The sequence below is a fragment of the Tympanuchus pallidicinctus genome, unplaced genomic scaffold (genome assembly GCF_026119805.1).
Source record: "Tympanuchus pallidicinctus isolate F22 unplaced genomic scaffold, pur_lepc_1.0 scaffold4, whole genome shotgun sequence".
Taxonomy (NCBI): domain Eukaryota; kingdom Metazoa; phylum Chordata; class Aves; order Galliformes; family Phasianidae; genus Tympanuchus; species Tympanuchus pallidicinctus.
Window position 1 is genome coordinate 28,065,349 of NW_026294758.1, and position 25,875 is coordinate 28,091,223.

The following is a 25,875-nucleotide window of genomic DNA, read 5'->3' on the forward strand; positions in this document are numbered from 1 at the left end:
GGCAATTAGAGAGCTCTAAATATTTCACTGAAACTCATGAAGCACTTCTATGTACTTTTTAATAGTTCAAATACTTTTGAAATATAGCCTAATGACACTTTTGGAAAAAAAAAAAAAAAAAAAAAAAAGAAAAACAACAACAATAACTTGTCTCCTCACTCTAAGATAACATAGTCATATTTTCTAAAACTTATTCCTTTGCCATTATAAAAATGATCCAGTCTTTCTTACAATGACAGTAACAAATATTTATATAAATAAACAAAATATTTTCATTGAATGAAAACTATTTTTTTTTTCAGAAAAATTGTTCCAGTTGTTGTTTTGTTTTGTTTTTTTTTTCCTTTCTTTCTTTTTTATTTTTACATGTGTTAGCTGTTGCCCCTTGGTTATTACATCCTCAGTTAAAGTTGTCTCTTTGCTGAAGTTTGTGAACATCGTCAACAGTTTTGATAGTTAGGGGTAACATTAATTTCATAGATACAAAAGTGGATATCATACATACACTCAAATGTTTTCTCATCACTTTCAACCTTAGTATAGAACATCAGGTCAGTCTTAGTTCCTTCTCATGTATATTCTGAAAAACTGAACTCCAATTTCTAAAGTCACACTTTGACTAATACAGTAACGTCCTACTAACCTCCTCACTAGTTTTTACCAGCTACCAATGGTATATCATACCTACTGCATACAATGTAAACACAATCTGTGCACTTGCATGCATGTTTATAATAATATAGCTCTTCTAATTTCCCTTTTAAATTGTTCTTCAGAATTGACATGAAGTTTTCATGCCAGCTGAAGGGAAGTGATTCGACTCAGCAGTAGCACAGAGGTCCAGCAGAAGCCCATAAAAGCCTGCTTGTGAAACTGAGTTGGATGTTAGCTGACATGATTCCAGTCTTCTAGTTTTGAAAGGAAAAACAGACAAAAAAAAAAAAAAAAAAAAAAAAAAAGCATTTAAGTTTCCACCTCGAGTTCATTGTTTATTTGGCAGCAGCAGGAGCAAAGATCAACCCACTGTGGAGCAAGTCAAACTGTATTTATTGCTGGGGTCCTATAAACTGAGTCATAATTGGAACTATGAACCTGCAGAGACCCTTGTTAGAGTTTAATGGACTGGCAAGGTCAGCACAGCTTTCACTGTGAAAACAAAAGCGCTGTCTAGGAGTTTAATGAGCACAATGACATTTCTGCATGCCCCCAAAAATTCCTGAGAGCATCTGGAGCTGGTTTGACTTGTTGCAACATTGATTTTACTTTTTCTTCCCCCTGATATTTCTCTCTGAAAGCAAGTTTGTTTACGTATGTCTTAAGAAGAGAGGTACTTCTTTTGGGAAGGCTGTTTCATGAGATTTTACTTTAATGCTAGACTTCCTCCGGAGAAACATTAAAACTAATTCTACCTTTTAGCTTTCTGTACCCTTCCAGGGAAGGGAAAGCCAATAACTAGAACAATTTTGCAAGATCTAAAGTGAATGTTGTCAACAAGATCTTAACAAGAGAAATGGATTGTTACTAGAATTTGGTTCAAACTTGAGTGGCTGTACATTCTTTAATCAAGCGTCTGGAAATAATATTGAACATAACAAAGATTTAGCTCACCAGTCATGCTGTAAATCCAGATAAAGCTACAAACAGGCACATTTGTTAAAATTAAAATGGGAAGATGAGAGAAAAGTAATCCTCTTGCAATGGATAGTATTTTTGCTTCCTTAGAATGACTTACTTTGGTATCTCATTAACCAATCCCTTCAGAATCATTAAGGCAAGAGGGCTAATGAAGGCTTCTCTGAGTCTTACAATACCGATTAAAGCAGTCAACAAATCCTTAATGTGGTGTAACTTCCAATTAATATTTTAAAGTCAGCTGTCACACTGCAATCAGGAGTATAACTGCTATGTACAATTCCATGGTGAGTAAGGCTTTGAAATATTGATTCTCCCACTATAGTTCCTTAGGCATGAAAAACAACAACAACAACAACAACAAAAAAAAAAAAAAAAAAAAAAAAAAAAAAAAAAAAAACCTATTCCTTAGAACTGCATTAGTAATGTGTAATGCAGGGGGAGCAAGAACACAGTTTTAAGAACAATCACACATATGAAGGGACTGTCACAATGAGATATGAATATGAGGGAGTTTGAAAGGCAAGGCAAAGAAGGAATGGCAGACTGAGGGCTGGCATCCTCATTGCTTAATGTACTATTATTCCACATGCTGACCTCCACAGTGGCTTTTCTCTTTCAGTACCATGACTTGGTCAGATAGAGCTCCACTCCCCAGTGTGTCAGTACACTGTTATTATATACTATGCTAGTTCAGTACTTTTCACTTAGAATATCTAACTGGACAGCTACAGCTATTAAAATGTTTTACTTAGTAGGTAATGGATTTATCTACAAAGGAAATAAAACATCTTCGGGGAACCTGAACTAAGGTAATAATCCTTTTAAGCCTATTGCAATTATATCTAAGTATATTTCTTTTTATTAATGGAAAGAGAGAGAATGACATTTTCCTCTTAATTGATGCCCTTTTCTCCTAAAGAGGTCTCTGATATTCTTCCAAAATGACTGCTGTCAGAGATCACCTCAAAATTGCATATGGCTTATTACAGTGATTAATGACAGAATCAGTACATAATAGAATGTATTTATTTAATTTATTGAACACAGTTCTAATCTGGAATGTTTTTCTTCTGAGTGGGGGAAAAAAAAAAAAATAAAAAAAATAAAAAAAATAAAAAAAATAAAAAAAAAAAAGGCAAACCTTAAAAAACACAACTGGAACCAGTTGCTGCACAAGGATTTCTGTCCTGCTGCTACTGCCCTCTGGTGACCAACTGCATGAGAATCCCTTATCTGCGGCTGTGACCACGCCTAAGTGTTTCCTTTATTTTCAAAGACAGAAAATACTTTTGGGACATTCTTTATTTAAAACAGCAATCTTAAATTTCCAAAGAATAGCAGAACAAAAGGGTACTTTAAAATGTAGCTATGTAACTATGCCAGTGTCAAGGAAGGACGTACAACTAGGGATAAAGCTGTTATGTGTAATTTAGCTGATGAACTACTGATGCATCCTTGTTTCACAACAGAAAAGTGACTAGATACTGTAGAGGAATTCCTGCCAACCTCAAATGCTTTCCTTAGACAGAGGAAAGAATGCACAGGCTTAAAACATTTGGATGTATTGCCAATTACACCAAACAGCATGGAAGATGCAGTTAGAAGATGCTAAGGTCAATTTGCATTTGTGATGTCTGGTACCTGTTTTCATGACTGTATAACAAGCTTCTGATCAGGGAATCTCTAATTGCATTCACTGTGTGTCCTTGATGTGTATAATCAGAATGAAAATTCATGTTTTCTGTTTCAAAATCCTTTGAATCTATTTGAATTTTGAAAAGTCACAAAAAAATGATGTAATGATTGGGTGAATTAAGGTAGTTGTAATGTTCATTGACCAGTCCTGATGTAATGACTGATCAATGGAGAACAGTGAATGTTGTCTAATTTGACTTCAGCAAAGTTTTTGATACTGCCTCCCAGAGCATTCTCACATGTAAGCTTAGAAAGTGCAGGATAGATGTGTGGACAGTGAGGTGGATTAAAAACTCTCTGATTGGTAGAGCTCAGACAGCTGCAGTCAAAATTTAGTTTAGTTCTTGCAATTAAATGTATTCCTAGGGACTAATACTGGGTCCAGTCTGAAAATCATAGAATCATAGAATAGTTTGTATTGGAAGCGATCCCAAGGATCATCAAGTTCCAACCCATCTGCCACAGGCAGGGCCACCAACCTCTAGATCTCGTACTAGACCAGGTCTCCCAGGACCCCATCATACCTGGTCTTGAACACCTCCAGGGATGGGGCAACCACAGCCTCTCACAGCAGCCTGTTCCAGCACCTCACCATTCTTTCTGTGAAGAACTTCCCCCTGACATCTAATCTAAACCTTCCCTCCTTCAGCTTGAAACAGCTCCCCCTCATCCTATCACTATTTACATGAGTAAAAAGTTAATTTACCTCCTTTTTATAATACCCTTTTAAATACTGGAAGGCTGCAATAGGATCTCCTTTCAGCCTTCTCTTCTCCAAGCTGAACAAGCCCAATTCCCTCAGTCTTCATAGGGAAGGTGCTCCAGACCTCTAATCATCTTCATAGCCCTTCCATGGACTGTCTCCAACAGCTCCACATCTTTCTTGTACTGGGGATCCCAGACCTGTACTGGAAATGGGACCTCACAAGGGTAGAGTAGAGAGGGACAATAGCCTCCCTGTCCCTGCTGGCCACCCTTCTTCTGATGAAGCCCAGGATACTGTTGGCCCTCCTTCAAGAGCACACTGTTGGCTCATGTTCAGTTTTTCATCCACCAGGACCCCCGGGTTCTGCTCTACAGGGCTACACTGAAGAAGTTCTTCTCCCAGTCTTTATACTTATCTGGGATTACTCTGACCTTAGTGCAAAACCTTGTACTATGCTATGTTGAACCTCATTAGGTTCACATGGGCCTACCTTTCAAGTTTGTTAAGGTCACTCTGGATGGCATCTTGTTCAACATCTTCAGCAGAGACCTGGATGAAAGGATAGAATGCATCCTCAGCAAGTTTGATGATACAAAGCTGGGAGGACTGGCACACCAGAAGCACACCAGTTCTGCCACTCAGCAATACCTGGACAGGCTGAGAATTGGGTGGACAGAATCCTTACAAGACTCAACAGGGATAAAATCAGAGTCTCATGGAGGAAAAACTACATGCATCAGTACAGGTTAGAGCTGATCTGCTGTAAAGGAAATCTGCAGAAAGGAGCTGAGTGTCCTGTTAGACAGTAAGTTGGCCGTGAGCCAGCACTGTGTCCTTGTGGCCAAGAAGCAAGCTAGTGAAGGGTATCAAGAACAAGTGTTTATGAGGAGAGGCTGAGGGAACTGGGTTTATCCACTCCGAAGAAGAGGATCCTCAAGGGATATCAATGGAGACCTTTTCAGTCTCTACAACTACCTGAAAGGAGGTTGTAGTGAGGTGAGCGTTGGCCTCTTCTCTGTGTAAACTATCAGTAGTACTAGAAAAAATGACCTCAAGTTGCTCCAGGGAAGTTTTGCATTGGATATTAGGAAAAAAATTCTTCTCAGAAAGAGCAGTAAGGCATTGGAACAGGCTACACAAGGAGGTGGTGGAGTCACTGTTCCTGGAAGTGTTCAAGAAACATGTGGATATGGCCCTGAGGGACACAGTTTAATGAGCTTGGTGAGGATGGGTCCGCAGTTGGACTAGATGATCTTAGAGGTCTTTTTCAACCTTAGTGAGTTTATAATTCTGTAAGAAGGCCAGTGGTGTCTTGGGGTACTTTAAAAAGAGTGTTGCCAGCAAGTCAAGGAAGGTTCTTTTTCCCCTCTACTCTGTCCTGTTGAGAACTCATTTGGAATACTGCGTATTGTTCCGGGCTTCAAAAAATACAGTGAACTACTTGAGAAAGTCCAGCGGAGGGCCACAAAGACTATTAGGGGTCAAGTTGGATAACACTGAGAGCAGATCTTACCAATGCTTATAAATATCTAAAAAATAGGAAGCAAGTGGGCACGGTCAGGCTCTTTTGGTTGGTGCATATTAACAGGACAAAAGACAATAAGCACTAACTGGGACACAGGAACTCCCTACAGACATGAGGGAAAACTTCTTTTGATAAAGAGAGAGCATTGGAATAGGCTACACAGAGAGTTAATGGAGTCTTCTTTGGAGATATTCAACCTCCTCCCAAGATGCTTTCCTATTCAACCTACTTTAGTGAACCTGTTTTAGCAGGAGATTGAACTAGTTGATTTTCAGAGATCCCTTTCAGACCCAACAATTCTGTAAAAAATAAAAAAGTGTGTTCTCATATGGGAAGAAGGGCAGATGGAATGTATTAGTGCTGTATCACTCTAACTTCAGTGGAAATCTACTTTAAAACTTTATTTTAAAAGCTTTTGCCATAACAGTAACTAAAGTAGTGCATAAAAATATCATAAATATGTAGTAGTGGTGCAGTTCAGGGAATAAACTAGAAAATATGCATTCTCTTCTGACTGTTTCTCTGGCAGCACTTAGTAATTCAAGGTGATTAAATTAAATTGCTTTTACATATTTGTAATAAAAATAGGGTACACAGCCCTGTTCTCTCAGTATAGATTGGGATTTTATTACTTTGCTTGATTCTTGCTTATAATTGGCCTTTTTGGTTCTCAATGAGCTGTGAATAAAATCTGAGGTGCTTCAGATTATGTTAAGGAGGATGCACTTACGAATGAAATGCATTCAATGTTATGAGAAAATGATTATGATTTTACAGCATTTGAAGTGCAAAATAAAACAAAACAAAATAAAAAGTAACAAAGAAAAAAACAGCTTACATGGATAATCAGGATCTCTCTGTGTTCTATGTTAATAATTATTGACAGCATCCACCTTCTTTTCTTATTTCAGTTCATCAGACTACAAATTTCTTCTTTTTCTCTCTTTTTTTTTTTTAAGATAGAGCTCTGAGACATTAACTAAGCTTCTCATGCAGACTGATGGATGTACAGCATCAAAATGTGAGCTCAAGAGTATTATTTCACCATGATATTCCTTTGTCTTGTGCACTGCATGTTCTTATTATATGTTGTGTCTTTATTAAGCTGAGTTCCACAAAAATAGGATAAAATGACAGTCTCTGCCCAGAGAACTTCACACTATAAAAGGTAAGATGATTAAGGTAAATGAGGAAACAGGCATGGAAGATCTAGTCAACGATAGCATTTTTAACATAGTCAGGCTGCATGTACAATTCATAACAACATTTACTTACATAAGCAGGCTTTCCTCAGACACTGCCAATAGGATTATTTGTATGAGCTTGTTCACTTAAGTCAGTCTTATATGACTGCACTGATACTCAGTGAAAATCATGCAAAGATCTTTTAAATCATGTGCAAAGATTTTGTGAAATTACCTTTCACCTCTGAAGACCTTTACCTAGAACTGGATATTTGGTAGTGTTGCTTGCTGTTTAAATTTGCTTTATCTTTGCAGGTCATTTGTCCACATCTGAAAACCACCACATGGCATGTAAATTGGCACAATTGTTTCTGTGTACTCATGAGAGTCCCTAATAACAGCTGCTGTTGCCTTGGCAAACTTGCGTGGAAAAGCTTCCCTGAGCACTGAAGTTCACCGAGTTTGAAAATGTATATGTTTATATCCCCCAAATTGCCTTTTAAGAAAGACTATTCAGACAGTGCAAGTCAAAAGTGGACTCATATAACACGGGTAATGAAGTGTACCCTTCTTTCTTTCACTGACGTAAATTGGAAAAGGCTTGGTTTAATATAGTCTTTTTCTCTCCTCCTGGAAATTTTATTCCAAAAAGAAGCAATTTAGGTCAGCCTCCTACTGGTGTACCAATTAACAGGATATGTCCATTATATTTATTGTCCCTGTGCAAGGTGTCAGGCTTCAACTTAAAAGCTAGCAAAAACAGTATGACCTCAATTTACAGAAAATTGTGGAGTGTGAATGTCCTTTTTTTTCCTTTTTTTCCAGTAACTTGCTCCTTGCTTTTCTGTACAGTGTATTTAAATACTGCTGAATTTAAAATGTCCAGATTTTGCCATGTTCAGTACATTTTGATGGCCCTGTTTTGCATTTTTCAGTGAACTCTTAACCTAGATTAATGTTCTAATAAATATTGGAGGTCATTATAGTTTGGAAGCTGCCATATTGACCCCTGAAATAGAAATTTGATTTGCTTTCTTTTCTGTTGCCCTTACTTCAAATGATTGGGAAAAACAACAACAACAACAACAACAAAACAATACTGCATTGACTGATGCTACTCTTTCTCATACCTGTTTATAAAGAAATAGGAGCACTTGGTTACTGATAACACGTAGAGCAGTAAATAGAAATGCCTTCACAAAATAAACTTCAAGGATGTGATTTGAAAGAAAAAGAATCATCAGTGATCTTGATATTAATGAGGTAGTGTGAACATCTTGGTTGAAAAAATAAACTACAGAGATATGAAAACATGGCAGAACAGCCGAGAGTTTCCATAGCAGGTAGAGTTCAGTGTCATTTAATCATGAAGAACAGTGAGCAGAAAGGGGAGAGATTTAAAACAAAATGTTATTTGGGAAAGTTACCAGAGCTCATGAATTTTGTGTCCTCAACAAATACATTTCCAGAGTGACTTAAAAATGTGCAAGTAAGATGCACATAGTAAAAATGTCCCTGGATTAGGTCTTTCACCTCCATTCATTTATTTTATGACAAGGTAGCATACTCTCTTGACTGAAAAGGCTGGTGAGATGATAAATTTGTGTATCTTTGGGATTACCTACATTCAGCATTCTTGGGTTTGATCAAATGCTTTTTTATAAGCATCATGGAGAACAGTCGGAATTAGGGAAAATGGCAAAAAAGATACAATTTCAATTATAGAATTTTCACAGAGTAACTTGGTTTCACAATTGTGTGAAAATAAAAGACAGACTTTACCAGAAGAAATGGAAAAAAAAAAAAAGTCATTTAATAATCATTCTAGTACAGATTTGATTGTTCTGGGAGGAGCCAGAACTTGTTAAAGGAGAAGAATGGTTTGCACATTGTCACTGAATTATCTAGATCTTCCTGTGTCCTTGACAGGGAGCTGCAAGCCTGCAGGCTCACCAGCCCAAAAAAACAGAAAATGAAAAAGGGGGAAGATAGGGAGATTAGTGCTGGGTCCAAAGACAAAGCAGTAGCAACGATCTAAGGAGGAAAGTTAATTTTACTAAATATGATATCAGAATGCAGGATAACACAACATAATACAATATAATTGGAATTGAGGCTAGTAACTCAAATAAAAGGAGAGTTTCCAAAATCAGAGGCCATACTTTGAATTGAAGGTAAAACAACTTGAGAGCACACCCACACACTGAGAGTTCCATGACTTCCAGGTCTTATCTTCCCCTCTGAACGCAAAGTCCTCTGCTGTATATGTTCTTCTCTTCTGAGGACCAGTCCATGGAACTGGAATATTAACTCCTTAGTTCCCCGTGCTTTACATGATGTTATGGTGTGGAATACTGATAACTGAATAATAAAACCATAACAGCACATACACAAAAAAATAAAAATTCTGTCACCTTCTTGTCATGAGATATAAAACACAAATGCGCACACACTGCGTTACACTAGAAGTTTTTGTATTACAGATTTTTGTAGTTCTTCCATCCAAAAGAGGTTTTTACCTGCTGCTGATGTGCTGACATTTACTGAAGCTCTTGCTTTAATCATTCACTCTAATTCTGAGGATGAATAGTTGCTGGCAAATTGCAGAAAAACAGAACAAAATTATACCTATACTAATAACACCAAAAATTGTCCTCTTCACTGGGATGCAAACTGTGCAAAGCATAAATCACTCCATCACTAACATTTCAGACAACTCAGCCCTATTCAGCATTACTGTAGGCACAAGTACAGCATTAGCTAGCAGCACTGTTTTTTTCTGTCTGTTTTTTTCTTCAGCTTTACTACCAGTAGGAACTCCCTTTTCATTTAAAATACAAACTTTGCACACAAATTCAAACACTTCCTTTTGAAATAGTAGTACACCCATGAATATTTATTGATAGCAGCATACAGCTACTGTTTTGTCTTCCTTGACTCAACAACGTCTCACTACACTGTTTATATCATTTTTAAGCAGTGTTAAATTACTGCACTGGTGAAGAAGAACCTGGGAGAAACTCTGGGAGGTACAGTCTGTAATTCTGCAGTGGTCCCAGAAAGTCAAGGCAGTTTCTCCTCTTTCCAGTTTCCCCTTCCTTTCTAACAACCAAAAAAAAATTTGTTTTTTTGTTTTTTTTTGTTTTTTTTTCCTTCTTCATATCACTTTCCAGGCCATTAATAAAGCTATTTAAACAGGAGGCATATTTTCTGGCCATACATATGGAGAAGATTAGGTGCAAATACTTTGTGTATAAACTTACAGTGTGATATTTTTTTACAGATAAGAGCTGATTTCTAATTTTTCCTTGCTTTTCCCCAATCATCTGAACAGTATCAATGCAGTTTGTTTCAAAAACAGATTAATTGTAAGGGCTGCTTTCAGTAATGCATGTCATTTAGAATTTCCCAGGCTGATGGGTCATCACTACAAGATGTCATGCCTAGTTACTTCTGTCCGATACTATTATGTGACATGGTTGATGATATTGCATCAGCTCAACAAAACTGAAAAACAAATGGGTTACTGAGCACTGCGGTAAACTGTTTCAAACAAACAAATCTCCTCTATTGAGAGGAATGAAAACACCAGCCAGGGTGGGCAGGTTTTTTTTTCTAGGAACTGTGAGCAGCAGGAACTGTAATGTATTACAAGTTTACATTAACTCTAAGGTAGGAAAGCTGTAAGGAGGAAATTTACTTAGGCAAACTAAAGCTCTCTGAAAATACTTATGTATTGTTTGATGCTCAGTAGTAATCTGTCACTTAGCAGACTGTGAGGTGCACTACTACAGGCATCTGTTGCTATGGTTTTATTATTCTGCTTTATTACTGCATATAGGCCTAACTGAAAATTATGTGATGCTGAAAAGTTTTTTTGAATGAATTTTGCTGAATTAAATTTACCCCTAGAAGTATCTGCAAACAAAGAACAAGAAAAAGAAAAAAAAAGAGAGAGAGAGAGAGGGAAAAAGAGAAAGAGAGAAAGGGAGAAAGAAAGAGAGAGAGAAAGAGAGAGAGAGAGAGAGAAAGAGAGAAAGAGAGAAAGAAAAAGAAAGAAAGAAAGAAAGAAAGAAAGAAAGAAAGAAAGAAAGAAAGAAAGGAAGGAAGGAAGGAAGGAAGGAAGGAAGGAAGGAAGGAAGGAAGGAAGGAAGGAAGGAAGGAAGGAAGGAAGGAAGGAAGGAAGGAAGGAAGGAAGGAAGGAAGGAAGGAAGGAAGGAAGGAAGGAAGGAAGGAAGGAAGGAAGGAAGGAAGGAAGGAAGGAAGGAAGGAAGGAAGGAAGGAAGGAAGGAAGGAAGGAAGGAAGGAAGGAAGGAAGGAAGGAAGGAAGGAAGAACGGAGCAAGGGAGGCAGGGAGGAAGGGAGGGAGGGAGGAAGGAAGGAAGGGAGGGAGGGGAGGAAGGGAGGGAGAGAAGTAATGTAAGTGTCCATGGAAAATTTTGTTCCTTATTTTCTAGTGGTAATATACTACTAATTAGTAATGAATATATAATGACTATGTTTATAGTGGTAACTAACAGTTGAGTGAAATGACATTCATGCAATTTGGAATGGAAAGACAAGAGTACATATGAAATAAGTGTCATGGTTCTATGTTTTTGTTTTTGTTTTTCATGGTTTCAGTATTCCACATCAAAACATCATGTAGCGTATGGGGCATTAAAGGGCAGAGGCCTGTCGCCCCTGTCACAGACATAGATTGATCTGGTCAACTCCATGACAATAAGATTTACAAATTAACTGTGAAATACTAGGGTGAAGAGACGGAATTATAATTGAAATACATCACTGTAAGTGCTACTGTAGCAGATACATACAGGTAACTAAAGAAGTAAGGAAAGGAATCATCTTGGAGAAAGAGGAAAAAGAATTAAAAATAAATCATTAACTACCTTAATAATCATTTTTATAAGTTTTAGAATGATCAAGCTACCTTACATAAAATGCAGCATAGTAAATTGAATACTGAAAAGACAGTTGTGGGTTGCATATATTAATTGAGTATAACCCAGAGAAAACCCTCAGAAAATGATTTTTTCAACCCAAACTGTGTTTGAAAAGGTTAAGGCAGGGAGCTCTGAAATCCTTCTAATGTCAGAGGAAAAAAAACAGAAAGATAAATATATGAACAGCACTTCTGTTGCAATAATAGTAAATCTCAGCCTCCACAAACCTGACACCTTTCAGCTTAAGAGAAGATAGAAAGATGCAGAGAACCTGAAACACAGTGAAATACGTAGCACATTTGATACTAAATGCTAACAAAGCTGATGAATTGAAACTTCTTCACAGGCTTTTTTCCTCTAATAGATCTATCTTTTGGCTGGCAGTAAATTCACTTCATGTACATGAACTTTGATTACATTGAGTGTATCAAATATTTATTTTTTTATTTCCATTCATTATAGCTAGAAAAAGAGAAAAAATTCTAGATTGTGTTCCTGAGCAAAACAACACTCCCAGAGTACAGAGCTTTATAATAATTGAAATCATGACTGATGCAATGTAAATAATAACTAATGTAGGATGGGTATGCACTTACTCATGGTGCACATCTTTGTGAAAGCTTCTAAGAAATTTTTTGTGTTCATTTCCTTTATGGCACTAGATTGTGTTCAATGAGAGTTAAATGATGGCTCAACAAGGCTTCTTGAACAGTGTTGTTAAGTTTCTTAATGGAAAATGTTTCCTAATGAAAACAATTAACGTGTATCTATCTGCAAGAGACACAAAAGAAAAGAAAATGAATGGATACAGGTGGTGACTATGTTGAAAAACAGTGTTTTGTAGATGAGGATTTACTCTATTAAATAGGGTAATTGTGCTCTTTTTATCTGTTGTAGTTTCCATGGAAATAAATAGAAGGCACTATTTTCATAACCACCTATGTAGAATATTTGGTAATTTATGGCAATGTTGAGAAAAGAATAAACATAGAACTTAAAGTACGTTATTTTTTAGTTTTTTAAAAAAGACATATAATACCAAATGGTAGAAGAGATCATCTTCAAAGGTTATTATCAATTAATGAACTGCTTTCAGATCAGTGGTACTGAAGTCAAAGCCAGCATTAAAGTAAAGTTACACAAATTAAATGACTATTCAGTAGCATAAAAGCCAAAGGTAGGACACAATGCTGTTATGCAGCTTATGGCATCTGGTGTACTTGAGAGCTGACAAATAAGTAAAGTTCTTTGCTTCAGAATTATGAAAACCAGAACATCACGGTGGATGATACACAGTTATCTATAGATTTGCAGAAGTTTCTATGGGAGTTTTATATTAGCAAGATGCAGATTAAGGGATGAGTATAAAACTAAAATAGTAAACATCCAAATTAAAAATAAATTAATAAATAAAATGAAATGTAAAATAAAAACAACAAGAACAAAAAATAGGCTTTACTTAAAAGGTCTCTCATGTATTTTAGTTTCCAGTATCTTTCAAAATACAGAAATCCTCCTACAGCTAATTCCAAGATTTTATATTTAGCATATATTTGCTTTCTGTCCTATGAATATTACCAGAGTTGTATTTCACATTAGTCTTGGCTTAACTAGCTCCTTATCATACTGTTTCTTTCTAAAAGGTTGCCCCTTCAGAATTCCTTCAGGTTCTATTTACTGAATTTTAATAATGGATAAAAATCTGGAGGCAAACATTCTTTGTAACAGTGGCAGCAGGGGAGGGAGTGGTTTATCATCAAGGCAGTATTTAACTGCAGGTTATATTTGAAATCTTGGAGCTGTTAAATAAATACAGCACAACAGTAAACTCTTTCAGCTTCACTGTTTTCTTCCTTACATATGTTTATGTAAATGTGCCTTCAACATAGCTGTGATATAAACTCATGATACAGTAATGAGACTAAGAAATTGTACTTTATTTTGAACCATAGCATAGAATCATAGAATGGCCTGGGTTAAAAAGAACCACAATGCTCATCTAGTTTCCTGTGGGCAGGGTTACCAACAACTACACTACGCTGCCCAGAACCACATCTTGAATGCCTCCAGGAGTGAGACATCCATAACCTCCTTGGGCAACCTGTTCCAGTGTGTTACCACCCTCTGTGTGAAAAATGTCCCCATAACCTAAACCTCCCCCGTCTCAGTTCAAAACCATTCCCCCTTGTCCTATCACTATCCACCCTCATAAACAGCCATTCTCCTTCTTGCTGATATGCTCCCTTCAAGTACTGGAAGGCCACAATGAGGTCTCCCCAGAGCCTTCTCTTCTCCAAGCTAAACAAGCCCAGTTCCCTCAACCTTTCCTCATAGGAGAGGTGCTCCAGCCCTCTGATCATCTTAGTGGTCCTCCTTTGGACCCATTCCAAGAGCTCCACATCCTCCTTCTCCCAGGGGCCCCAGGCCTAGACACAGTGCTCCAGATGGAGCCTAACAAGAGCCGAGTAGAGCAGTACAATCACCTCCCTCTTCCTGGTCGACACTCCTCTTCTAATGCAGCCCAGAACACGATTGGTCTTCTGCGAGAATCCTTTGTTCCAAGCTTGCTTCCTGAGGTATTTTTTGTGATAAGACTCTGATTGACTTGTGGCAAGATGAGGGTGATTGATTTGTAAGGAGGCAACTAATGGGTGCTACCATGTGACAGTTGACATCATTTTGGGAACATTTGAAAGCCCCTTCCTCCAGAGCTGTTTGCCTCCGGAAGAGAGTGCTCAGGAGAGTTTACTGGCGGAAGATCTGGCTGTAAATTGCTCCAGCTTGGTATGGGAAAATTGGGGAATGATACCATCATGTTCTGTGAGAAACAGGATGCAGATGGGTATCCCTGCTCCCTCTTATCTGCTGGCAAGACCTGGAAGATGAGAACAAAGGAGTTTCTGCTGAGATCCCAGAGCCAGAAGCTGCCACTCAAAGGAGAGCTGACTCAAACACTTTGGATTTGAGCTGTCACTCCAAAGACAGCTGACTCAACCACTTTGGAAGCATTGAAAAGGGGCCATCATCACCATGGTCGCCGTTGCCGTCATTGTCGTCGTCAACAGAACAACAATGCCTGACGACTCACCACTACTGAAGATCAGTAACTGAACTATGAATCTCGCATGGTGGTGACTATCTTCCTCTTGATTCCTGTAAAGACTCCTTGCCTCTTCTTTCCTATCTTTTCTATTGCCCTCCTTCCCTTCCCCATTACCTTAATTCAGAATAGTGTCCATCCTCCCCTTCCCCATCTCCCTAATTAAGATTTGTAATGAACTGGTCAGACCAACGTTTGAACCGTTGTTTCTTAATCTCGCGCCGGGCATACAGATATTAAAAGAACTTCATATCCCTCCTATAAATTGGAGGGACCTTCCAAGCTGCAAGCGCACACTGCTGATTCATGTCCACCAGGATCCCCAAGTCCCCTCCACAGGGCTGCTCGCAGGGTGTTCTTCTCCCATTTTGTGTAAACAGCTGAGGTTGCCCCATCCCAAGTGCAGCACCTTGCACTTGGCCTTGTTGAACCTCATTAAGTTTTCATGGCCCCACTTCTACAGCCTATCCAGGTCCTTCTGGATGGCTTCCCTTCCCTCCAATGTATGGACTGCACTGCTCAGCTTTGTGTCATCTGCAAACTTGCTGAGGATGCACTTGATGCCATCGTCTATGTCAACAGTGAAGATGTTGAAGAGCACCAGTCCCAAGACTGACCCCTGGGGGACACCGCTTCTGACCAGCCTCCACTCTGACACAGAACCATTGATCACAACCCTTTGGCTGCATCCAGCCAACCAATTCTTAATCCACCGTGCAGTCCATCCTTCAAATCTATACCTCTCCTTTTGTACTTCCCTTAGAGAGAAGGATGTGGTGAGGGACCATGTCAAAGGCTTTCCAAAGGTTGAGGAAGATGACATCTGTTACCATTCCTCTGTCCACCAGTGCTGTCACTGAAAAATAGAAGGCCACCAGATCAGTCAGGCAGAGAAACGATAACTGCAAAAGAGCTATAACTTTTGAGGTATAGTGTTTATATTTTACATTCCATGCAAGAAAAATATTTTCAGGGCCCACAAAGTATGGAGAATATTGTAGTTTTAAAATGAAGGATTTTTTTTGTTTTAATATATTGTTTCACTGTAAGTGAAAAGCAGAACACGCTTGCATTGTAGTTTAACATAAAACTTACCATCTGGTGCTTATCTTTTATTTGGTAGTGAGATAAAATTGCATTATTATAACAGATTTTATCTGTTAATTTTTAGGTTGTAAAAGGGATTCTACACTTCAACTATACACTGAAAAATAAAGCCATTGCAATTACTGATAGTAATTTTCTTTTCTCATTCTTTCTTTTCCTTTCTTCTCCTTTCTTTACTTTGCCTTGTCTTCTTTGCCTTGCTTTGCCTTTCAAAAACATAAAAACCTAGGTCATACAAACTAAAGTTAATCTAACATGACCTAGTAAATAGACTACAGGGCAGACATTCTAGTCTTGGCTCTGCCTCTGTACTGCTGAGGGAACTTCTGTGTCTCTCAGTATATCCAGCTGGTAAACAGAATAATGATGCTGAATTCCTTGTAAAAGACATAAGTATTATTACCCGACATATACCTTTTATTTCACATCCTTTGTATCCATATCTTTCTAACTCCCCAACAAATACCACAATGTTATATATGAAATCTATATCATTCTTGGATGTATCGTGAAGGTGCACAGCTACTCCTTAACAAGCATTCTTTCTCCTCTTGTCCTATGCAGTACACTAACAGCAAGGAGTCATGCTTAACCACATGATATAAAATATATCAGCAAAGCCCTTTCATTGACTTTGTCTTATCCAACAGACTCTCACAAGCCAAAATTACGATATTCAAGTATTACATTTTAGCAAGATATTACACTGCATCTAACCACTGTTCTGTGCAGAAAACATTCTGTGCAGAACAGAAAATATAGAAGTGATTGTGTAATTTCCTTCCTTCTTTTCCTGGTAAACATCAGTAATGACATGAATATAATGCTTCCTCTGAGGAATGATGATTCCACACATGCTTTGACCAAACTTCTCCAGCCCTCAAGATGAAGGAGAAGATCTAAGTATTTAAAAAATCTAAAGTAATCTAAGTTATTTAATTACTAGTTATTTAAATAACTTAACTAGTAATTAAGATAGTGAAATAAGTTACCTGAGAAGATGTCTTTGATCTTCTCTTTCATTCTTCACATCTCTTACTTTCTGGAGTAGATACAGAGGAATTCTTATTCCAATTGATGGCTGAAGATAACACATAATCCAGTGTGATAATGAAGTTTATCTTTCTCTTCATTTTTTCTGCAGTTCATTTTTTCAAAAGTTAGACAATCAAGTTTTTCATACTTTTATTTCTACAAATTTATAATGTTAAGATACTATTTAAGCAAAATAATGTAAAAGAAGCCCAAACTGAAATTCTCTGCTGATTTTTTCCAGATACTCAGTCAGGGAACAGTTAACAGTAATCCCATTCTGACAACTACTTTGAAAAAGGATCCAATTCAAAGGATCAAAAGATTTAATTCTAGGGAGCATGGTCATTACTGTGACTTCTTATCATAATAATATGAGAAGTACATTTCACAACAAGATTAATTAGTTAAGCAATTTTCTTGAGAATAGAGCTCAGCACTCCCACTAATTTATTTAAAGTTTCCAAAATTGATATGTGCTCTATTTATTGAAATTGGTCACTTGCATTAAATAAATAAGTTGAAGTCAAAATACCTGTGTCCTGTTCAACCTTTACGGTTAAAGAAATATAAAATAAATCATGCAAGTATACAAAGCATTGCAAGTGTTGCCTATGAGATTACTTGTCTAATCAGCTTAAATTGCCAGTAGATTCACAATGTACAACAGCTGTGGAAATTTTAGGTATAACTTTATGTTTTTCTTGCTGATCTTTACCATTATCTGACATGTTTTCATTTTATTAATTATGAACTATGGAGTAATTTATTTTAAGATTAGCTATCAATTCACAGTGGGATACTTACGCTACATTTTTTTACATGAATTTAATATACTTTGTGACAGTTTGTGGGGCTAGAAGTGCCAGATCTCTCTGACTAGTCTTTTCAGATGCCATCTCTTAAACTCATGAAGTTTAGAGGGGGGTATTGCACATCTCATTTTTCTGACAGTTAAAGAGGAACCTGAACCATAGCAATGCCGCTTGTGTCTGTAAAACTAATTCTCCAAAGTTTTATTGAGATCCCATTTAAATGTTGTATAAAAATTAACCTTATTACATAAATAAATTTACGCTAGAGACTATTGCTAACTTTTAAGTCTACCTTAAGAATCAAAAAAAGCAACCAACACAGTCTAGGCCAGCTCATATCAAAGTTTAGTTGGATCTCAAAGTTATTCCTCTCTACTTCATGTAAATTCAGTAACAAAAGTTCTTACTGATAACCTGTTCAGTCACTTTGAGTTTCAGTTCCACTTCCTCTTGCTTCAAACCAGCAAAAAACAAAGCAAAACAAAACAAAAAAAAAGGAGGGAGTAGAGTATCAGCGAATCCTTGTATGCTACTGATTTTACATATCTCTTAATCCTAGTTTCTGCCTAATCAAAAATGTAGCAATGATTAAAACAGGTATGAACCAGGTGGCTGGAAGGCATTTTCTCAAAAGTCATTGGTAAAAGTCATCAGAAGTAAAAGGAGAATGGGAAAATAAAATCGTAATACTATCTTGACAAGGAAGCAGAATAAAGCACTGGAAAGAAATTAATATTTCAGCTCAGCAAATTGTTCACTGCAGATTTCTGAAACAATAAAGTCTTCTTGTTTGTGTTTTTGTCTTTTTCCATTTTCTCCTTTTGCTCTGATAGTACATTGTACTAAAAGGCCATGATTAATTACTGGCTTGGTCATTGTCTTCAGCTGCTCAGTAAGAAGCTCAAACAAATACACTTTGCACAATATTCTTATGTGTCTTCTACAGTACTGAGTATTATTCACTAAACTCATATAAAACAAGTCATGTACTGTTTCCACAATCTTCTGAGAAAGAGTACATCAAAGATCTAGTTATCTTTCTGATCACAGGTCAAATTGCACTTGTCCGTTAGCAACATTTAAAAGAGAACAGGTGGTATTTCAAACTCTGCCAACTTGCAGCAGCTCCCCAAGTATCTTCCCTCATTTTCCATCAGCCTGAGTGCAGCATGTACTGGCTGAGATCACAGCTGTGGCAGGAACTGAAGTTGAGAACAGCACTGCAGATGGCTATAGCAGCTCTACCTTGTGGGAATTTCTCTTTGGTAAAACAAAGACAGTTTTATTGCTTTATTTACTTTAGGAATACAACACAACAGAAGAACAAGGATCATGGACAGTTGCGTGCCATTTCTTTTGTGTCCTGACTAAGTGATCTACACCATAGAAATATATCCCTATAAAAAAAAGGATTTTTGTAAAGTACCAAAAAGAAAAGATGGTAGCATATTACCCCACACGGATAAAATGTTACATGTCAGCCGGAATCTGATGATAACTTTTGTCACATGCATCCAGTACTAAAGCCATAACTGAAATGTCATTTATCATTTTCCAGGATGATGAATCATCAGAATAAACATTTATATTGATTAACTTTCCTCAGCATCTGGATTTCTTTTGACTGGTTCAAACTAAAGCTTCGCAAGCAGCTAGTTCAAATACAATAGAATGTAAAGAATTATGAACATTATCAAATCAATAGACTCTTTTGATACACAACGAATAACATTTTTTCAAACTAAAAATTCTGTACAGGTGAGAAAATAAGTTTCTAAGCCCAGCGATTTTATTGAAATTTGTTTCTGAATATTCTTTCATAATCAATGATATTTCAGCTCAGCAAAGTTAGTATTAAAAATACTGGAAGTTTTGAGACTGTGCATCATTGAAACTGAGTCTTATTGGCCCTGATGTGCCAGGTGATTTTTCAATACATCATTAGAAGAAGTCACATTTCCTCTTTCAAATATTCTAGACAACTTCTCCCTGTTGGTGGAACTTTTCCTTGAACCACTCTACTTCTCCCACATTAGACTGGAAATTGTTATATGTTGAGGATGTCAGTCTGAATTCATCTGTAGAATCTCTGCACAAAAATAAGTATTTACTTTTAAGTATCAGCTGGACCTGCACAGAAGGAATGATCTGTATAAAGATAAACAAGGCCATCTTAAAAGGCTAGAACTTCACTCCTAGGAACTGGTAAAAGATTTTAAGCCTCAGCTTTGTCATCACGTCCTCTACAAATGTTTTGGAGGTGCAGTATTAATATAATACTGTTACTGCACTTAAGACTGATAAAGAAACACTTTGCTTTGTGCACTAATACCACACTTGAGAGCATACATATTTTCATTGTAGATTTTATTAAAAAGGAGGAAATTCAATTGCCTATAGAAGCTTTCTATATCCAAGTGACAAATGTGACTAAGGTTGGCTGAAATTATTCCCTCTTTCTAGTTCAGTATGATGAAATTGAGAGTGTTAAGTGAGCTATTAGTCCCAGTGATCTTTTTCTAGGGGGCATGGGCCCAAAGGCTCTTAAGTGTTTTCACCACACAAAAGGGCCATCATTTTCAAGTAATTTGTAGTTTCAGGTATTGGGCAACACCAATGTTAGCCACACAGTAATAGACTAAATCCACTTGTTTGAAATATCTGTCCTGCTTTTGTTTCCTCCTTCTTTTATAAACCGAAGCAAAATAAATGTACTAAAATTTAGTCTTATGAGTTTCTTCCTGTAACCATCAAGTCACATTTTTATAAACAATTTTCCATTTGCAAAATAATGTGTAAATTTATTTAAACGGAATGTCCTCTTGTCTTCACTGTCTCAGTTTGAGGAGCAGTCATATTTTATGGCAGGAGTTTTTCACAGAATCACACAGAATCACAGAATCACCTGGGTTGGAAGGGACCTCAAGGATCATGTAGTTCCAACCCCCCTGCCTAGCAGGGCCACCAAACATACACATTCAGATCAGGTTGCCCAGGACCCCGTCCAACCTGGCCTTGAACACGTCCAAGGACGGGGCATCCACAACCTCCCTGGGCAGCCCATTCCAGGGCCTAACTACTCTCCTTGTGAAGAAAACTACTCTCCTTGTGAAGAGTACTCTCCTTGGTATATGTTCCCTGAAATGATGAAAATAAAAAACTTCACTAGGTGATTTGTCTAGAAGAATACGTAGTAAAAAATGTCTATTTACAAATTCTGCTACAAAAGTAATGCTTCCTATTTTACTATATTTTACTATTGCGTCAGTCTTTTGACCATTCTCTCCCTCTGCTTCCATCTGTTACACAGTAACAAATTGTAACAACAGAATATTTGTGGAAAGGCTCAACCTCTACTGCTGTACCCTCAATATCCGCCTCTAACATTGTAGAACCACATTATAAAATAAGTGTAGGACTTACAGAGCAGTCCTCATATGAATATTATGTAGGTTTGTATTCTGTCTATGAAAGTTGACTACAATTAATCAAACAGTAAGACTGCCTACAGCAAGACAAAGTCTAAAGAAGTTACTGATTTTTTTAATGCTCATCTAGTCTTTCTCCAAAGTCAGATGACATATAGAAAGGGAAAACAGCATACCAATCTAAGTCTCTATTGTGTTGTGAAATAGTACTTATCTTTTTCGTCAAAGTGAATAAGCATAAACCTATGTTAACTGATACCCATTGTACCAAAATACACAGAAATGAAATATTCAAGTAGAAAATAAAAATGGAACAACAAAATAGAGTCAAAATTCTAAATACAGTTAAAAGGTGCTTAAATTAGCCCTGTCATTTTCTTCTGAGGGTCTTGTTCTATGGGAAAAAGTGAGATTGGGATGGGAACAGTCTAGGAACTACTAAGACTTAAGGTCCTGAGAATACAGACTAATTGTCCCACAACTAACTCCAGACCTAGCCCGAATTTTTTAATATCTCTAGCCCAATGGCTAAAAGATATACTGCTCTATTCTTACTTTCCTTCATGTGTGAAAACACATATTTTTGTATGCACATCTAATCCAGCCATGAAATTAGAAACATATTTAGTAAATTGACCTCTTAATATTTGCCTACTATTCTATTTCTCAATTGTTACAACACCACCACCTTTGATTGTCATCAGTGTCTTGAAATTGAGCATGGTCTGCTTTGTAGGTTTGCTGTGATTCAGATTTAGGACTTCATCTATGATTACAGTGACTACATTTTAATGAATAGCCATTAATCGCCTTTGTAACATGAGTGAGAGAAAAAGTGCATTACTGTAAGCCTTACTGAAAGCTTTTAAGCTAATATCTTTGACCTCCTACCTGCCATGAATTGAAAGTAAAGACTAGCTATACGTCCAGACAAATGAGAAAGAAATACAGAGAACTGTAATACTGCATGAAGAAGCTCTGAGCTCACTTTCCATTTGTAAGACTTTTGGAAAATTAGTAATGTTGCTGCAGTTTTTGCCAATGTGCAGAAGCAAACACTGAAAGACAGTGTGAACTTTTCTGCGTTCATGTTTCCATGCTCACACGTTGACCTCCCATCAAAACAGGAGGTAAGATCACAGCTCTCCCTCAGTCTTTTGTTTTGTCCACATCGCTGTGAAACCAAGTTCTATCTCTAATATGCATTGCTGTAAGTCAGAGGTGATACGACTGACTGGGTTAACATGCAGTTGCTCAGATGTGATCTGGATTTGTATGTTCTATTAGAATAATAATTTTCAAATGCAACCTTGTTAATTAATCTAGAGAAATTACATTCTTAGTCTAACTATTGCCAACTACCATCATTTACTCGAATTTTCTAATTCTCTGGCCTTGACGAACATAATCCCTGCTTGTATCCATTCAGGACGTTTCTGAAAAGCCCATTTTCCAAGCCCATTACTTCTGATCACAACACATTTGTCAAGTCTTCCATCACTCCCTTTTCATTTTCAAATCAACCATATGCTTATTTTCTTCTACCTGTACGTCTTTCCTCTATATCTGAATGACAACCAGTAAAATGGAGTCTGGTCTTCACTGTTTATATATTTATGATGCAATTGTATGCATTCAGCCCTACACATATAATTGTAAATACAGCAGCATTACAAATTTTAATGTACAGCTTTTTAAAAACAATCATTCCAAGAAGATATATTATTCTAGATTTTCTTTAAAGTTGGGAGGAGATGATTATGTTTGCCATCAAAATATGAAGTTGAAATTATCTATTAAACCAATATTATACTAAAAGACAGTATATCTTATTTCGTGTCAGAAGTTTGGGTTATTGTGAAAAGGCCTATCAATGCTGCTGCAGTCCATCAGCAACTGCAGTATCACTTATAACTATATATCTCTTGCTCTGTGATTTCAGGTTCTCCTCCAGTTTTCTATGCCTCCTGCTAGAATGCTTCAGAGTTAAATCGAGCATGTTCATGTTGAAAGCAATCAAGCCAGCAAAGATAAAATCTTAGCATAGGTGATCACCACTGTCTTAAACAGTCATCTTTACAATTGAAGAACTATTTCATCATGGCATTAGTGATGAAGTTGTGTCGCTTGAGAAGGAAGAAGTCAAAATACATAATCTGTGTAAAAAGGCAGAAATTAAAGCTGCATGAGTTCAAGGAAAGACAAGTTGAGTAAACAGTCTGGGAAGATTTACGTAAACTATAAACGCAAGCTATAAACAGACATTTAATTCACAATTAAAAGTTGGGACATGGAAGATTTGAGAGGTTATAAGGTTCTGTGTGTATTTCTGTCTTAGTCCAACATGTGTCAAATGTCCCTCAGAGATGCCTTTGTAATCTTATTCTGTTGTCTACAGATGGAAGAAAAAGCATTGTACTGTTATGAGATTTTGTTTCTGAGTGATTTGGATCATATCACGGCAACTAAAAGGGAATCATGCATGGTACTCAGTGAGCTGAGTCACAGACTGGAAGAAAGGCATGAATTGTGGACATTCAGCCTGAATGTTTCACATCTGTGTATGCATTACACATACTTTTAAAAGTGTCGGCATCACAGACTGCAACACTATATACAGAACATTCATTACAAGGCTGAAAAGCCTTTGTCTTTTGCATTCTTTAATCATGTTCCACGTGATATGCGATAGATTTGAGTGTTGTGCATTGTGTAGAGCAGGAATCAAACATTTTTATACTCACTTTTCAGAATGTGTCTACTTATTAAGTAAAAATAAAAGAGTGGGAAGCACGAAATTTCTAACATACATTATATTTTGTCTATTATTTCAAGAGAGAAAAAGCAGAAATTCACTTTCTCTTGAGCTTACATTAAAATCCTAATCCTGCTCTTAGGATATTACTTGTCTGCTACAGACATGATTATTAAGAAACTGATGAATCTTTATAAACAAGTAAACAGCTAGGAAAAGAGAATGAAGCAAAGAGATAAAGCATATATCATTCTTGTCATTCTTGATATGGTTTTAATAATACATCCTTTCTTCAATTATATCACTGTATTTTAAATGCTTATTAGGCTATATGAATTTAATATAATCAATCATTTTATTAAAAATGCACTTTAATTTTCTAGGGTAGCAGAGAAGGAGTAAATTACTCCAGACAAGACTATAAGGTATTTTTGCTATTCTTTCCATACTTTTTAACTTTCACATAGGTTGCTATTATCCATGGGTAGGAGTAGGTCAAAAGATAAGCTGTTTCTGGATATGATTATATATAGTCTTTCTTCCAAAGTTAAAAATACATCTTTCTAGAAGCATACTTTGGCATTTGAATCAGCCTCACTGGCCTTATTTTTTTAACTGTGTGAACATCTTACAATGTTTCATCTTGGCAGAAAGCTTTAGGGGAAAAATAATAATGAGGAATTGAAGGAAAACAGAGAAAAAAAAAAAAAAAGTGAAAATAAAGAAGAAATAAAGCTATATTTTGGCACTCCAAATATTGAGAACTGTAGGCAGAGGAGATAATACTGATAAAGCCATGTAAGGGATAGGTTATTCACGAATGATCTTTTGAATACTGAGCTTGAAGGTACAGTATGTTTTCTTTATCATTGTGTCATTTTGGTTGGCTGGCTATTGTGTGTGCTCTGAAACAGTCATGGATAATCTGCATTAGCACAAGTGTCATTTTGACTGCAGAGCTGCCAAGTAATGAAGAACAAATGGGAGAGATACTAAAGAATGTTTGAAAGAAGGACATTTTTTTAACATATATTAAAATAATAAATTTTTTTTTTCTTTTTCTTTTTTTCCTTTTTTGTTTAAGGAAACGAGATATTCTTTCATATGCTTCAGTGGCATGAATAAATCCAGATTTCATTAATTTTCCCTGCATATCCAGAATGTAGTCCTAATCTAATCAACAAAGTGATTTAAGACAGAAGATTTAGAATCAAAAGGAAAGAAATTTGCCAGGAAAGCCATGGTTACTTTTTTAAAGGTTAAAAAATAGATATTGCTGAACTTATTTTTTTTCTCTGTTTCTCATGATTTTAAATTGTTTCATTGAATCATCGAGTTCACTTGCTTAGAATATATTTTCTATCTACAACGGAATGTCACCTTTTCTACAATAAAGTAACAATATGCCAAGTAAAATATTTGCTATTAATCACTGACATATAAATAATGACAATACATTTTAACTCCCCTGAAAAAAATATTTATTTCTGAGAGAAAATTAAAGGCCTCATGAATTATTTGGGAATCAAGAGAAGGATTCTGATTACAGATCCAGAATAGTTGACCACAGCAGAATTTAGTCAAATAAATATTTTCAAAAGTCACAGTATTTTTGTACTGAGAATTGTGTGGAAATAACTTCAGTTGTGAGAGTTCTAATATATTCTGAGCTTAGTCTATTCCAAGAAATACTGTTCAGAAAAGTACACGGAGCTTCACATCTAATGGGTCATTGTTCTTAGACTGAACTGACTCACTAAGAATTAATTCTGTCCACTAAACATCACTACATAAGGGGTGGCATGACATGGCTTGAGAGCTGCCTACTATAAACTCTTGAGTCTAGGAAGCATTCCAAATATTTGAAAAAAAAAAAAAAAAGTATTAGAAGGCATAACAGCATAACAGCTTTTACAGTTTTAAACTTGTAACACCTGAATGGAAATA